This window comes from Falco peregrinus, chromosome 6 (assembly GCF_023634155.1).
Source record: "Falco peregrinus isolate bFalPer1 chromosome 6, bFalPer1.pri, whole genome shotgun sequence".
Taxonomy (NCBI): domain Eukaryota; kingdom Metazoa; phylum Chordata; class Aves; order Falconiformes; family Falconidae; genus Falco; species Falco peregrinus.
The window spans coordinates 2,538,464-2,551,403 of NC_073726.1; positions in this window are offsets into that span (position 1 = coordinate 2,538,464).

Below are 12,940 nucleotides of genomic sequence, written 5' to 3' on the forward strand. Positions count from 1 at the left end.
TTTTGAAATTATACACCTTAGAGAGCCCCAATGACATCCACTGGTGACCCACAGTAAGCAGTGCAGCTGCAGCTAAGGACCTTGGTGTTTCTTAGAATCAGAAGCATAGAATCATTTAAGTCGTAAAAGACCTTTGAGATCACCAAAGTCTAGCTATTAACCCAGGACTGCCAAGTCCACCACTAAACCATGTTGCCAAGCACTGCATCTACACGTTTCTTAAATACCTCCAGAGATGGTGGTCCTACCACCTCCCCGGGCAGCCTGTTCCAATGCTTGACCACCCTTTCAGGGAAGAAATTTTTCCTAATATCCAACCTGAACCTCCTGTGGCACAGCTTGAGGCTGTTTCGTCTCGTCCTGTTGCTTGTTATCTGGGAGAAGAGACCGACCCCCCCTGCCTACAGCCCCTGTCAGGGAGTTGCAGAGAGCAGTGAGGTCCCCCCTGAGCCTCCTCCTCTCCAGGCTGAACCACCCCAGCTCCCTCAGCTGCTCCTCATAAGAATTGTTCTCTAGACCCTTCACCAGCTCCGTTGCACTTCTTTGGACACACTCCAGCACCTCAATGTCCCTCTTGAAGTGAGGGACTCAAAAGTGAACGCAGTGTTTGAGGTGTGGCCTCACCTCCTAGTCCTGCTGGCCACACTGTCCCTGGCACAAGCCAGGATGCCGTTGGCCGCCTTGCCCCCCGGGCACCCTGCTGGCTCATGCCCAGGGCTGTCACCCAGCCCCCCCCGGCCCTTTTCCCCCCAGGCAGTTCCCAGCCCCCTGCCCCAGCCTGTCGCGCTGCGTGGGGCTGGTGTGACCCAGGGGCAGGGCCCGGCACTGAGCCCTGTTGAACCTCCTACAAGTGGCCTCGGCCCATCGGCCCGGCCTGCCCAGACCCCTCTGCAGAGCCTCCTGCCCCCCAGCAGATCAGCGCTGCCCCCAGCTCGGTGTCACCTGCAAACTGGCCGAGGGTGCGCTCGGTGCCCTCGCCCAGGTCATTGATAAAGGCATTAAGCAGGGCTGGCCCCAGCACGGAGCCCTGGGGACACCAGCTGTGACCGGCCGCCAGCGGGATGTAACTCCGCTCACCACCACCCGCCGGGCCCGGCCGGCCAGCCAGCTTTTAGCCCAGGGTACAGTACACCCACCCGGGCCATGAGCTGCCAGTTTCTCCAGGAGAATGCTGGGGAGATGGTGTCAAAGGCTTTTGTCCAGGTGGACAACACCCACAGCCTTTCCCTCATCCACCGGGTGGGTCACCTTGTTGTAGAAGGAGATGAGGTTTGTCAAGCAGGACCTGCCTTTCATAACCCCATGCTGCCTGGGCCTGATCCCCCGGTTGTCCTGCACGTGCCACACGGTGGCACTCGGGACGTTCTGCTCCGCAGCCTTCCCAAGCACTGAGGTCAGGCTGACAGGCCTGTAGTTCCCCAGATTCTCCTTATTGCCCTTCTTGTAGATGGATGTCACACTGGCTAACCTCCAGTCAACTGGGACCTCTCCATTTGCCAGGACTGTTGACAAATGATGGAGAGCGGCTTGGTGAGCTCCTCCCCCAGCTCCCTCGGTACGGTACCCTCGGGTGGATCCCACCCAGCCCCACAGACTTGTGCACATCTAAGCAGACCAGCAGGTCACTGACCATTTCCTTCTGGACACACCAGGGCACGATTGTGTCTTCAGCAATCCCCCAGCCCAGCCATGGATGTTTAGCTCTGCATAAGTCCTGGACCACTGCAGTATCAGCTCTTGGAAGTCCCTTTGCATACCTTGTATGTGTGCATCCTTGGGAGTATGGTACAGTGTACCAGGCTGGTGGTTCCCATGAACCAGAAACAGATGCACACAGCTATAGGCCTAAGTCCTACATATCCATGATCAGACGAACATGTATCCATGTGCTGTCATGTTTTATACTTCAAAGCCATGGGATCTTGATATAATGAGTGTGTCCTTCATATGGTAATACACATGTATTTTCCAAAGATTGGGAGGAGAAAGCCTCTTTGCCTGATGAGGTCCATAGGTGGTACAGATGAGACTCTAACCCCAACACCCAGAGAGCAGAAGCCGTACAGCGGTTTTACTTCTCCAGCACGAAGAGGCTACTACCTGTCCACTAGGATGGGGAACCAGCATGGTTGCAGATGTCCTGAATCAGACTTTTTTGTCAGCCTCCATGTCGGTGTCCCATGGAGCCCTAGCCAGAGGTGGGCATGGTCCTGCCACATCTCTGGCAGAGGGGAGTGCCAGCAGCCCCTGGACCACAGCCTTTGCAGCTACACTGGTAACGGTCTGTACGTTGTAGCTTTAGGGGGAAACATTAATGCACACCAACCACGTAGCACACACAGGCTCTGTGGTTATTTTGTAAGTACCCACACTCTGTACTGCCCTTATTCAACGGCCTGTGTGTATATTCACATATATTCACACATATATATACAATATGTTTATTTACAGACAAATTCTGCTGTCTTTGTTTGGTAAAGAGCATAAATGTGTAAGAATAAATCAAGACCCTACTCACTAAAAAAACCAAACCAGCAAGACATTCTAATAAAAAACACCATCCAAACCAAGTCAACTAGTATTTTAGAAAAGAAAATAATATCCCAAGTAAGAAATGGTCATAAGTGGGTGGCAATAGTTGAGGAGTGAAGCTATAGATACAATATGGCAGAAACAGCTGCAGGTAACCCAGAGCATTTCTTTTCAGTTAAAAAATATGCCATGTGAAGAAGACTGCTTGATAGGATAAACATGTAGAAGGACTATAAAGGACAGAAATAAAAAGCTCTATGGGCTAAACTAGAGTTTTGCAAATCAGAGGACGTAGAAGGAACTTGAATAGCTGAGTTTCATCATCTTCCAGTTGAAATGAGTGGTGCAATGCTGAATAATTTCAAGGGGAGAAGAAATAATTACATTATTAGAGAAATTTAATCTAGCCATGGCAGCATGGTGTCACTGAAGATCACTTAGGAAACTCACAAATTTAAATGAAGTAAGACATTTAAATGACATTTTACTCTAGACACCTATATGTAAATTAACCCACATAAACAATGCTACATGTATCTTCAAGTCTTTATTTAAATGTATTTAAATAATACATAACAAAAGCTGATGCAGAATCATTCAAAGTTGATTTACCTGTTTCTTGCCTTCTTTTGAAATTTTAATTGCATTGTGACAGAAAACTTGATGCTGTGAAACAAAGTAGAAGGGTTTGAAGACCAAAAATACGAACACTAACATAATGTGGATTGACAATCAGAAGAAAACAAAGCCAACAATAGTGGATTTTAACCATAAATGCTGAAAAAATAATTAAGGCTATACATGATTTCTCTTCATGATAATGAAGGCAATTCTCATGTAAAGCAATGTTTTCTTTGAAGACCTCCCTCTTGGAGATTTTATTTTTTTATAAAAACAAAAAACACAACAGACAAACAAAAAAAAACCCTGTACAGCTTTCACATTTGTAAGAAAAGTTTGAAAATCCGATGTGAGTGTAGAATCAGAAGGTAATTGTAATGAATCCCTCTGGATTTAAAAGTGCAAGTATTTGAAGTTTGGCCTTCTGATTTCTTAAGCCTGTCCTGTAAGTATTGATTAATTTTCACTGCAGTGAAAATAAGCAGTGAGGCTTATCTGTGAAGCACATAACTCCACCGGGTGAGTAAGGGTAGTAGAATCTGGCCGGAATGAATCAGACAACCATAATTATGTTAACTAGGTGCCTAAGGCATTACCTTGGTGTGCACAAAATTCTGAGAGATGTTGAGCTCATGATGAACCACCGACTCTTACCGGGAGCCGGGATGCTCCTTGCTGCTAAGGATGAATTCCCCTGTGGCTGGATAAACTGTGGGAAAACAAACACTGAAATCAAGACACTCAGAAGATAGAGCATATGGAGACGCTCCAGCGTCAGCAAGTAGCATTTAGCACTAGATGGTGCTCTTTTCTCTACTGAGTTACTCCTGAACGGTTGCGAGAGGAACGGGCTTTTCTCATGACACTGTGCTCCGTTTGTTACAGTAGGACTTCACTCAAAGAATAGAAAATTCAAAACTAAAACCGTAAAGCAAACCGGAATGCTTTCCTGTGTTGATTAGTCATCGCCCGTAAGCCCAGAGACAGACATCAGGTCATGAAGTACACTTCTGTGAGTGCTCACTGCTGTTGCCTCTGGTCCCATTTTCCCAGTGCTGTTTGCGGTGTCCTGGCAGTGAGGGATTTCTTACTTCCCTAAGAAGAATCTCTTGGATCTGTACATAGGTCACTGCTATGAAATTTATTCCTGAGATCCTCTGTGTTCCCTTTACTTTTGTATCCTTCTTCTCAATCACCATCTGTGTTCCACCCCAAGTCATTCTTTGTTCATTCCCTCCATATATTTCTGTTCTTTAGGTATGTGCTCTGTGGCTGTTATTTAACCAGGAATACATATATATAATGAGTTGTTTTAAGTAATTTCCCTTATATCAGTCTATCAGTTACTACAGGTCTTCCTCATTCCTGTCATTTTTCTGTAAACAGCCTCAAATTTGTCAATATTTTTATTAGCAGACCCTTATAAGAATCTTTGCTAAGATCTACATTTTGCATGAAAAGCCAGGCAATGAGATAATAATTTTAATACTTATGAAAAGATCTAGAAGAAACTCCTAACACAGAATGACTCAGTAATACAAGGGTGTTGTATTGCCCAGCACCCATGATGGCACTGGGGGAGCTGCATGGGTGCTGTCCATCTTGCCATGATCAAGCCACAGGTTTTGAAGGCCCCAGCAGACCTTGCAAGGTCTACCAGGCTCCCAGCACAACGTTACTTTAGATAGGGCAGGCAGACCCAGGTAGCAAAGCCTGAAGATTGACAATAGGAGATGCTGTTCAGGGAGAGCAATTGTACCTGGCCTTTTCCTCTGGTCCAGCCTCCTAACATCACAGTCAGTGGAACTGCCTGCTCCTTTTATTATCTGTTGATAGAGGCATTGCTCACAAATCTTGTCTGATCCCTTTTTATGCCTGCTAATAGCCTGCTTCCCCAACCTCTTGTGGTAATGAATCCTAGAAGTTCATTACCTGCTGTGCAAAGAAGTGCTCTTTCCTTTCAGGAGCAAACTATATCCATACTCCCTGTTTATAAATGCAAATTTAAGTAAGATTCATCCTATCACTGTTCTCAGTAGTATCCTTTGGCCTAAGTGTTCCCAAGTGATACATACACAACGACTGGTATGAAAATGACTTCAAATAAATTTTAAGAAAAACAACACTCAGTTTGCTGCATCTTTCTGGGGGAAGGTGAAGAATGGTGGTTTAGCTGTGGCTGCTACCCACATAAGTGAATGCTTCTTTTCCACCTACATGTAGCCCAGCACAGACCTGGAAGCACGTGTTTTCTTGCAGGAAGGGGAGGTGAGGCTTGCAACCCGCTGCAGAGCTTGGCAAAGCAGCCCTGGCTGCTGCTGCCATGGTACGGCACATGGTACGGCAGTGGTCCTTCTGCAAACCCTCTTTGGGAACTCCTGCTTCCCACATCTCCCAGCTTGTTATATCACCATTTTGACTATCCTTTTATTTTTCATGAGTCTGCATGACAGTGCCAAGCCAGGCTGCACAAACACAGAGTACAGCAACTTGTGCCATCCTTACTATGCAGCTTTCATCCCTTAATTTATAAATTCCATGATGCTATCAAAATAAAGACTCTCAGTTTTGTCTTGCAAGACCTATTCTTTACACGCCCAACCCTCTGTTATGCAGGTGACTCTCCACCCACTCGCTCTTCCCCAAGCTCCCGTGCTGCCTGTGGCTTGTGGTCCCAGTATTGTTTAGGTAATTAATCATGTCTTCACCCACCTTCCATCCTTATTTTTTGTTATTACTATTTATTGTTTTTATTGTGGTAATGCCTAAGGACACCAATTAGGAAATAGGACTTCATCGTAAAAAACTGCACAACAAGCTCTAACCCAAAGAATTCACCATCTGGTGTGATGGAAGTGGGAGGAAGCCTGAGTGAGCAGTAGAGGACAATGAGGCGTTTACACAAAGTAATCATAAAACTGGTCACCAGCTAACCTCTACTAACAGTCATCAGCAGGCTCTGGAGGGAAACAGAAAATTTTCTGGCCTCATTGGACCAATTTCCTCTGGGTGTTTTACCAGAAATGAAGAATTTAAGATTTATTTAATCTGGAATGCTCTAGGGTTTTGATGCTTGTTGTTTAAATATGTAAACTCATTTTTTTCTGTCTTATCTAGGGCAGATTGGCAAGGCTGCCCAGAGGAGGCTGCCCTGCCACCGCTAATGCTGTCCTCACCAAATGCATACAGAAATGTCATTCAGTACCTTCCACAAGGCTGAACCAAAATCTGAAAGCATGGTGGTGATGGGGGAAGGGTGAAGGACAGAGGAAGGATGAGGATGCTGTTGGGAGGGACATTAAGTAAAATCCATCATGTTGGGTAACTGTATCCTTAAGGCAAAATTTGTGTTGTGCAACTGCGACACATTCAAGTCTGAACAGCTGGTTCTGGTGAGAGGCAGCAGAAATGAATTTCCCGTGCAGCTTTTGTATTAATAATTCATCTCATTAAGGTGTGGTCTAACAGTGCTTGCACAGGCACAGGAGTCAACCCTAATACTGGTTTTGACAACCATTTCTTCTATGGGCATCTGTGATTGTCGTGTCCTTCTTGCCTCAATTTCCCCGTACAAGAAAGGAGAAGAGCTATACTTGCTTTGGTTCAGACCTGTAAAACAGCTGGCCTACTACTCTTTGGAGTATTTTGTAGTCTTCTGCAAGGGCATGAAGAAAGCACAACATTCAATCATCCTGATCTAGTAGCATTCTGGGTTTATTGCAAGGCATTAATGAATCAGGCCCAAGAATCACGTTTAGAAGTGAAAATCACTGACCCACAGGACGGAGTCCCTTGCAAAAAACTGCAGGACCTGGCTACACTTCAGGAGATGTTTAATAACCCAAAGCCAGAGCAAGGTCTCATCCTGCTAAGATGAGTTATTTTCTTCATACTGTGTTAGATTTTAATAGTGCTATCATAAATAATTGAACTAAATTACATTATTGTAAAGGCTACTTTCTGATCTTTTTTTCACCTCCTCTCCATTATTTATACTCTCCCTTACTTTAAGGGACTTGCAGTTTCTAGGGTGAATTTGCAAGGTTTTACTGCAAAGCAGCTGATCGCAGCTTCCAGTTAAACAACAAATTCTTAAAACATGGTGACATAAAAGGCACATTCATCCTTAGCGTATATCCACTATTTTGAGTCATGAGACTGTTAAGATCATCTTGGGGAAGTTTTCCCCAGAGATGTGTTTTTAATTCTAGTCTAGCAGCGCTGGTTTAGTGGGGATCTAATGTATATGTGTACTACATGGGACATAATGTAACATGTATATTTATATCAAAATATTTGTCCTGATAAAACCATCTTAGTGCAGACAGCACTTAAAGTAGTACAAACTACAGCAGTCCTTAGGCCCAGAAGAAAGATAAGTAAGTGTATGGGTATAAGCACATTTTTGTCATACAACACAAACACTCTGAGCTGCCAGGAGCAGAGGAAAACTGTACTGCTTTGTTAAGAGTGATATAGTTAACACAGTACAATTTTTGTGTGTCAAAAGTATCAGTACATAAAGAAATTCTTTCTTTCCTCATCAAGTGTAGTGGTGTAGCTAGCAGCTCTATTCCCATTGAATCCTCTGTTCAGCTCCAGATATGATCCCTTAATCACATGTTTCTTTCCATTATATTTCCTGCTATACACTTTATCCATTTTCTGGAAGATGAATAGAAAAAAAAACCATCTCCTTTCTTCTCACTTCAGAGGTGCCTATTGCTGCTTTTCCTCTTGTGCTGACCAGCTCCAGAAACACCGCTGCGGAGCCATTGCTTGGCTTTGACTTCAGAGATCCCTCTTCCTTCTCCACCCGTCCTTTCTGGTTTCTCTGCCATCTTCTCTCCACAGTCATTGTACTAAACCAGCCTGTTTCTTCCCTTATCTGGTGTTATTCTGATTATATAAACATCACCTTGCACTCCCTTCTTCCTTCTCAACTTTGAAATTACCTTCCCCCATCCTACCATGAGCCAAGCGATAATTACCTTCAGCAGCATGCTTTCTTTTCTACATTTATTGGGAGCAAAGACTTCCCCATTATACTTCTTAGCCTGCCAGCGTAGAGTGGCTTAACACTTTTCTTTCCTCATTGTTGTTTAATCAAAAGTCTCAGTGAGTGATGGGAAGAAAATGAAAAGCATTTGAAACGTCTTTTATAAGCTTGACTGCTTTCCAAGACTTGCAGTTTGAAATGAGGAGTCAGTGAAAGAAGAAAAATCTACTTCTAAAAAGTCCTAAAAAATCAAGATGCAAGAGTTTTTAGAAGTTTAGTGTGGTTTGTAGCAAAGATCTTTCAAAAGATGACTATGGAAAAGCCTAAGGTTCATGTAAGCCCAAGGCATCAAATAGAAAATGCAAAAAAGAAAAAGAAGTTTCATTTTGCCAAGTAGAAAACTGGAAATACTGCATACGTTAATGTTGAAGAGTTTATTTGATAAAATGGAGTGATTATTGCTGACAAGTGAATGTTACTGAGTTGATTTCCATCAGCAATGCTGTTGCTCATGAAACCCAGTTCCATAAGAGTCCATTTACCCTTCCTGTGTCATAAGATACTGGAATACAGGGAGTTTTTAGGTCACACAGTTCACAGAATGATGACAGACCTGGACAAGGAAAAAGCTATAAAGAAAATCTGTGGTCACTTATATGAGCCAAAATCTCCAAATTTTTCAAACTATCTTATGAGCCAATATGATATATCATATATGATACGAAAAATAAAAAATTGTGCTCATTGATTGTATATATTCTATCATATTTGCATATACGTTTAGGCTTCATGGTATGTCATACCAAAATCACCGAATAAATTGTGGCTTGTATGTGGCTAAAAAGAGTTTATTTTATATATATATATATATATAAATATATATATATATTCAGGAAAACAATAGTCATTAATGAACATTAATGAATTTATTTTGTATGTGTAAATTCGATAAAACAGCATGAACTATGCAGATTATGCGATTTAATGACCTTCAGGACAAGGCATCAATACTGTTCTTCCACAGTGCTTGAACATTTCATGTTCCCCTGTCTGTATCCAAACGAATATCTGCCTTCCATAACCGTGGGATGACTGCTTTACTTGACAAAACCTACTAATTTTGCTTGAAGCCTTCTACCAGTCATGGTGCAATTGGTCTAATTGGTACAGATTAATCAGAAATTATTGATTTCATATATTATGGCCTGTGTCAATGAAAGTGTCACCTCCACCACCCAGCGGAAAAAGCAGTGGAAAACATCGCAACTGTATAATGAATGTAAGCCTGTTACCTGATAAGCTTTTATACAGTGAAATCTTAAACAAATCATTAATATTTATGATAATGATAATATTATGGTATTGATAATCATTATCAAACCCTTATGGGATAGATCCTCATGGTTATGAATTGTCTCAATGTCAAGATCTTCTAACACTGTTCTGTTATTTTCATCAACAGAATTTCTTCTCTGAACTAAATGCTATTTTCAGCAGGTCAGAGAAATAGTCAGCCTTAGCATGGCCCTAACTAACAAGTTGAACCTTCGATTAAACTGGCTTATTCAGCACTGGTAAATTATCACATTTGAAGTGAGTGCTGTACTATTTTAAGTGGTCTATTTTAATTAGACCATTTCAAAATCAATGGGTACAGCATAGGCACAGCCTAAACAAATTGTCTGCAAACATACATAGGTCAAGATGCAGGGCTCTGACTCCTAAGTGGAGTCTGCTTGGCTCGTTCAGGTTGTGTACATCTCACTGATTTTAGGCAGCTTCTGTTGTTTAAAGGAGCCCTTTGGGCAGCGTCACCGTTGGTGCAGCGGGGGGGTGTGTGTGTGTGTCAGCCAGAGCCCTCACCCTTCCAAACGCAGGGCTTGGTTTGGTTACCCCAGTGGATGAAGCTCATTGTGCTGAGTCATACGGCAGGAGAATGGAGGAGGTGAAAGTGTAACAGCGTCACCGGGACGGCTGCCAGGGAAGGATATTCCTAGCAGTCCTCCTCTAAGCACCGAGCAGGGACCAGAGCTGTGAACTCTCTGCCTGCTCCCCAGCCTTGCCGTTTGTCCCCTCTCTGGGGACCTTTGCAGGGGTGACTAGAGGTGGTTGGTACTTGTGGTGCTGGAGCCACAGGAGAGATGGGGCACCCTACTGGAGGTCCTACCTGTAAGCGTGCTGACTGAGGAGCATGAGGACGGGGCACCTTCCAGGAAAATTCATTCATTAGCTGTGAGATTGGGCATACCTGTAAATGTTACCACACAGCTTTATTAAAGATAAACAAGCCATTGGCAGTATGGCTATGCCCTTAGACAATGAAAGAAAGGAAGCGACTGTGCCTTTGAAGGAATTAATCCTTCAAATAGATGAACAAGATGCTGGAGAGCAGAGGTCAACTACACTGTAAGAAACAAAAAGCAGGAGAATTGATTAAAGCTTCCTGGGCAGCCAAGTTAACAACATTGCTGGCTGCCTGTGCCATCCAACATTGGATGAGTTGGGAAAAAATGAAATAAAAGTTTATTTTATGATAAGTATGTTAACAAACAGTCTATTTTAACAAATGCTTTCTGGAAATGGGGAACATGGAGAAGAATCTGCCATTAAAGAAATTGGACCTATGCCTTTTCCTGGTTTACATCCAAATGGTCACACATCAGGCAATTTGCATGAAACCTGGCAAGAAGCTAAATGTAACTTGTTATGTCAATTTTAGAGGAGCCCAGCACTGGAGTGAAATATTTAAGATAGAAAATTTATGTGTAATACTGTAGGACTGAAATAACCATGAATTAGAACAGAATAGATTTACTATAGCACCAGCATTTATGGCTTCCTCTTTAATCCCGATGTGGATAACAAATCTTTGTCATTAAGAGCTGAAACCTGTAAATACCAATCCGTCTGTCTACGTAACATTAAGCTCAGGAGGACTTCTGCCAGGCTTTTTAATTTTCACTGTGGAAGAGAGAGGGCTGGATGTGGTCAGGCTGAGGCAAACATCTAAGGGCACAGGAGGGCCAGAAAAGAAACGGCCCCGGCGAGATCTAGAGCATGATCCTGACTGAGCAGCCAGGACTGAGACGGTCCCAGGCAGCTCCTGCGGCTGCTGCTCCCCGCTGGGCTTTTAGCACAGCTCACAGGGTGCACTGGAGGCACTGACTTAGCAGGATTTTATATGCATGCTCAGGGTGATGGGGATGAGCTTTGCTGTACTGGGGCCTACCCAGCAGAAGATGCTGTGTGAAACAAACGCAGGCGGGTACTGCCAAGGTATAAATTTGGCTTGAGCGCGTTTGTTGCATTAACCTTGCAGCTGCGTCAGCTGAAAAAAAAGCTTTTGATACTATGAATAAGAAAGTATCCAAGTTACTAAAGCTATTACACTGAAAACGCAGAGACCTTTGCCTTTCCCATGTTTGCTTAGCTTTATTGTTAGCTTGATTTGTAACTCTGGTGTAAATAAGTCATGATAACATAATTATGCCATGGGATTCCACTCACTGTGGGTGGGCTGCGGGTAATTTAAACAGCTCAGTACAATACAGGCAGATGTATGACACAGTCACGAGTGTTTAGTCTCCACTAGCTGGAAACGCCCTGATCTCTGAGCCTTCTATCACTTGCATTTTGAGGCTATTTTGGTATGAATGCCAACACAATTCACCTGCAGGAGCTTTCTCTTTGCCTGCTGCCTTGGAAAAAAGGAGAAACAAAGCATCTGGCCTATGGCATTAAATAGAGGAGTGAGGTGGGAAGCCCAGGGAAACATGGGCTTTTTTCTGCCTGTAGCAGATCCCCTCTGTGACTTCAGACTGAACTACCTGTGTCTCCATTTTACTGCCTTTTGGATAAATACTGTCTCAGTATACTGCGGCGATACGCTATGCAGCTTAAGTCCCCCATAATTTCAAATGATGTTGGAGCTTCGTATGGTGGTGCCATGTAATTCAGAAGGCAGAAGACCAACATTTTGTATAGCATCTTCCAGGTGGGTCATTTTCCAGCAACAGTCCAATTTTGAAATGAATAGAGAGAACAAAAAAACCGAACAACCCCAAGAAAACAAACAAACAAAGGCAGAGGAAGTCACTATGAGAAACATGCAGAGTAACAATAATTCAGTGGATTTCTGCTGAGAAGGAGGAAGTTTTGAGTGAGCCACAGGCACGGCTAGAGGCCCCATCCTGCCGGCAGAGCTCACCTGCCCATCTCTGACAGAGGCTGGGGCCTGGGCGTGAACAACCTTCACTATCAGAAGCGAAACAACTTGAACTGCAAGGTTTTTAGCATATCATTACAAATTCAGACCCAAGCCTATTCTGATGGAAAATCTTCCTTAGGAATGTGAATTGTTTTGGGCAAAATAACCGGGCTTGTTTCCTGGCAGGGATACTATTTGCATCAAAAATTAATGTCATCCGCCCACTCAGTTTCCAACTAAAAACCAGGCATTTCATTAGTGAAGTGAGAACAGCAATGCCTGGCTGGAGCAGCTAGGGCAAACAAACCTGCCGAGCACGGCCAGGAAACCAAACGGGAGAGCTGCGTGCTCCCGCCGGCGCCAGGGCCCGCATAGGGCCGGGGCGGGGGAGCGAGGAGCGAGGAGCGAGGAGCTCGCACCCATGCTCAGGAGAGGGAAACACGTGGAAGAGCAAAAATCCCAGCCCTGACAGGGGGCTGAGCTCCGCTTTCCCAGCAGGGAGGCCTGGAAAGCTGGGAGTGCCGAAAGCCCTCGTGTGTGGCTGTGCACGCGCGTGGGCAGGAGCCGTGCGTGCCGGTAGC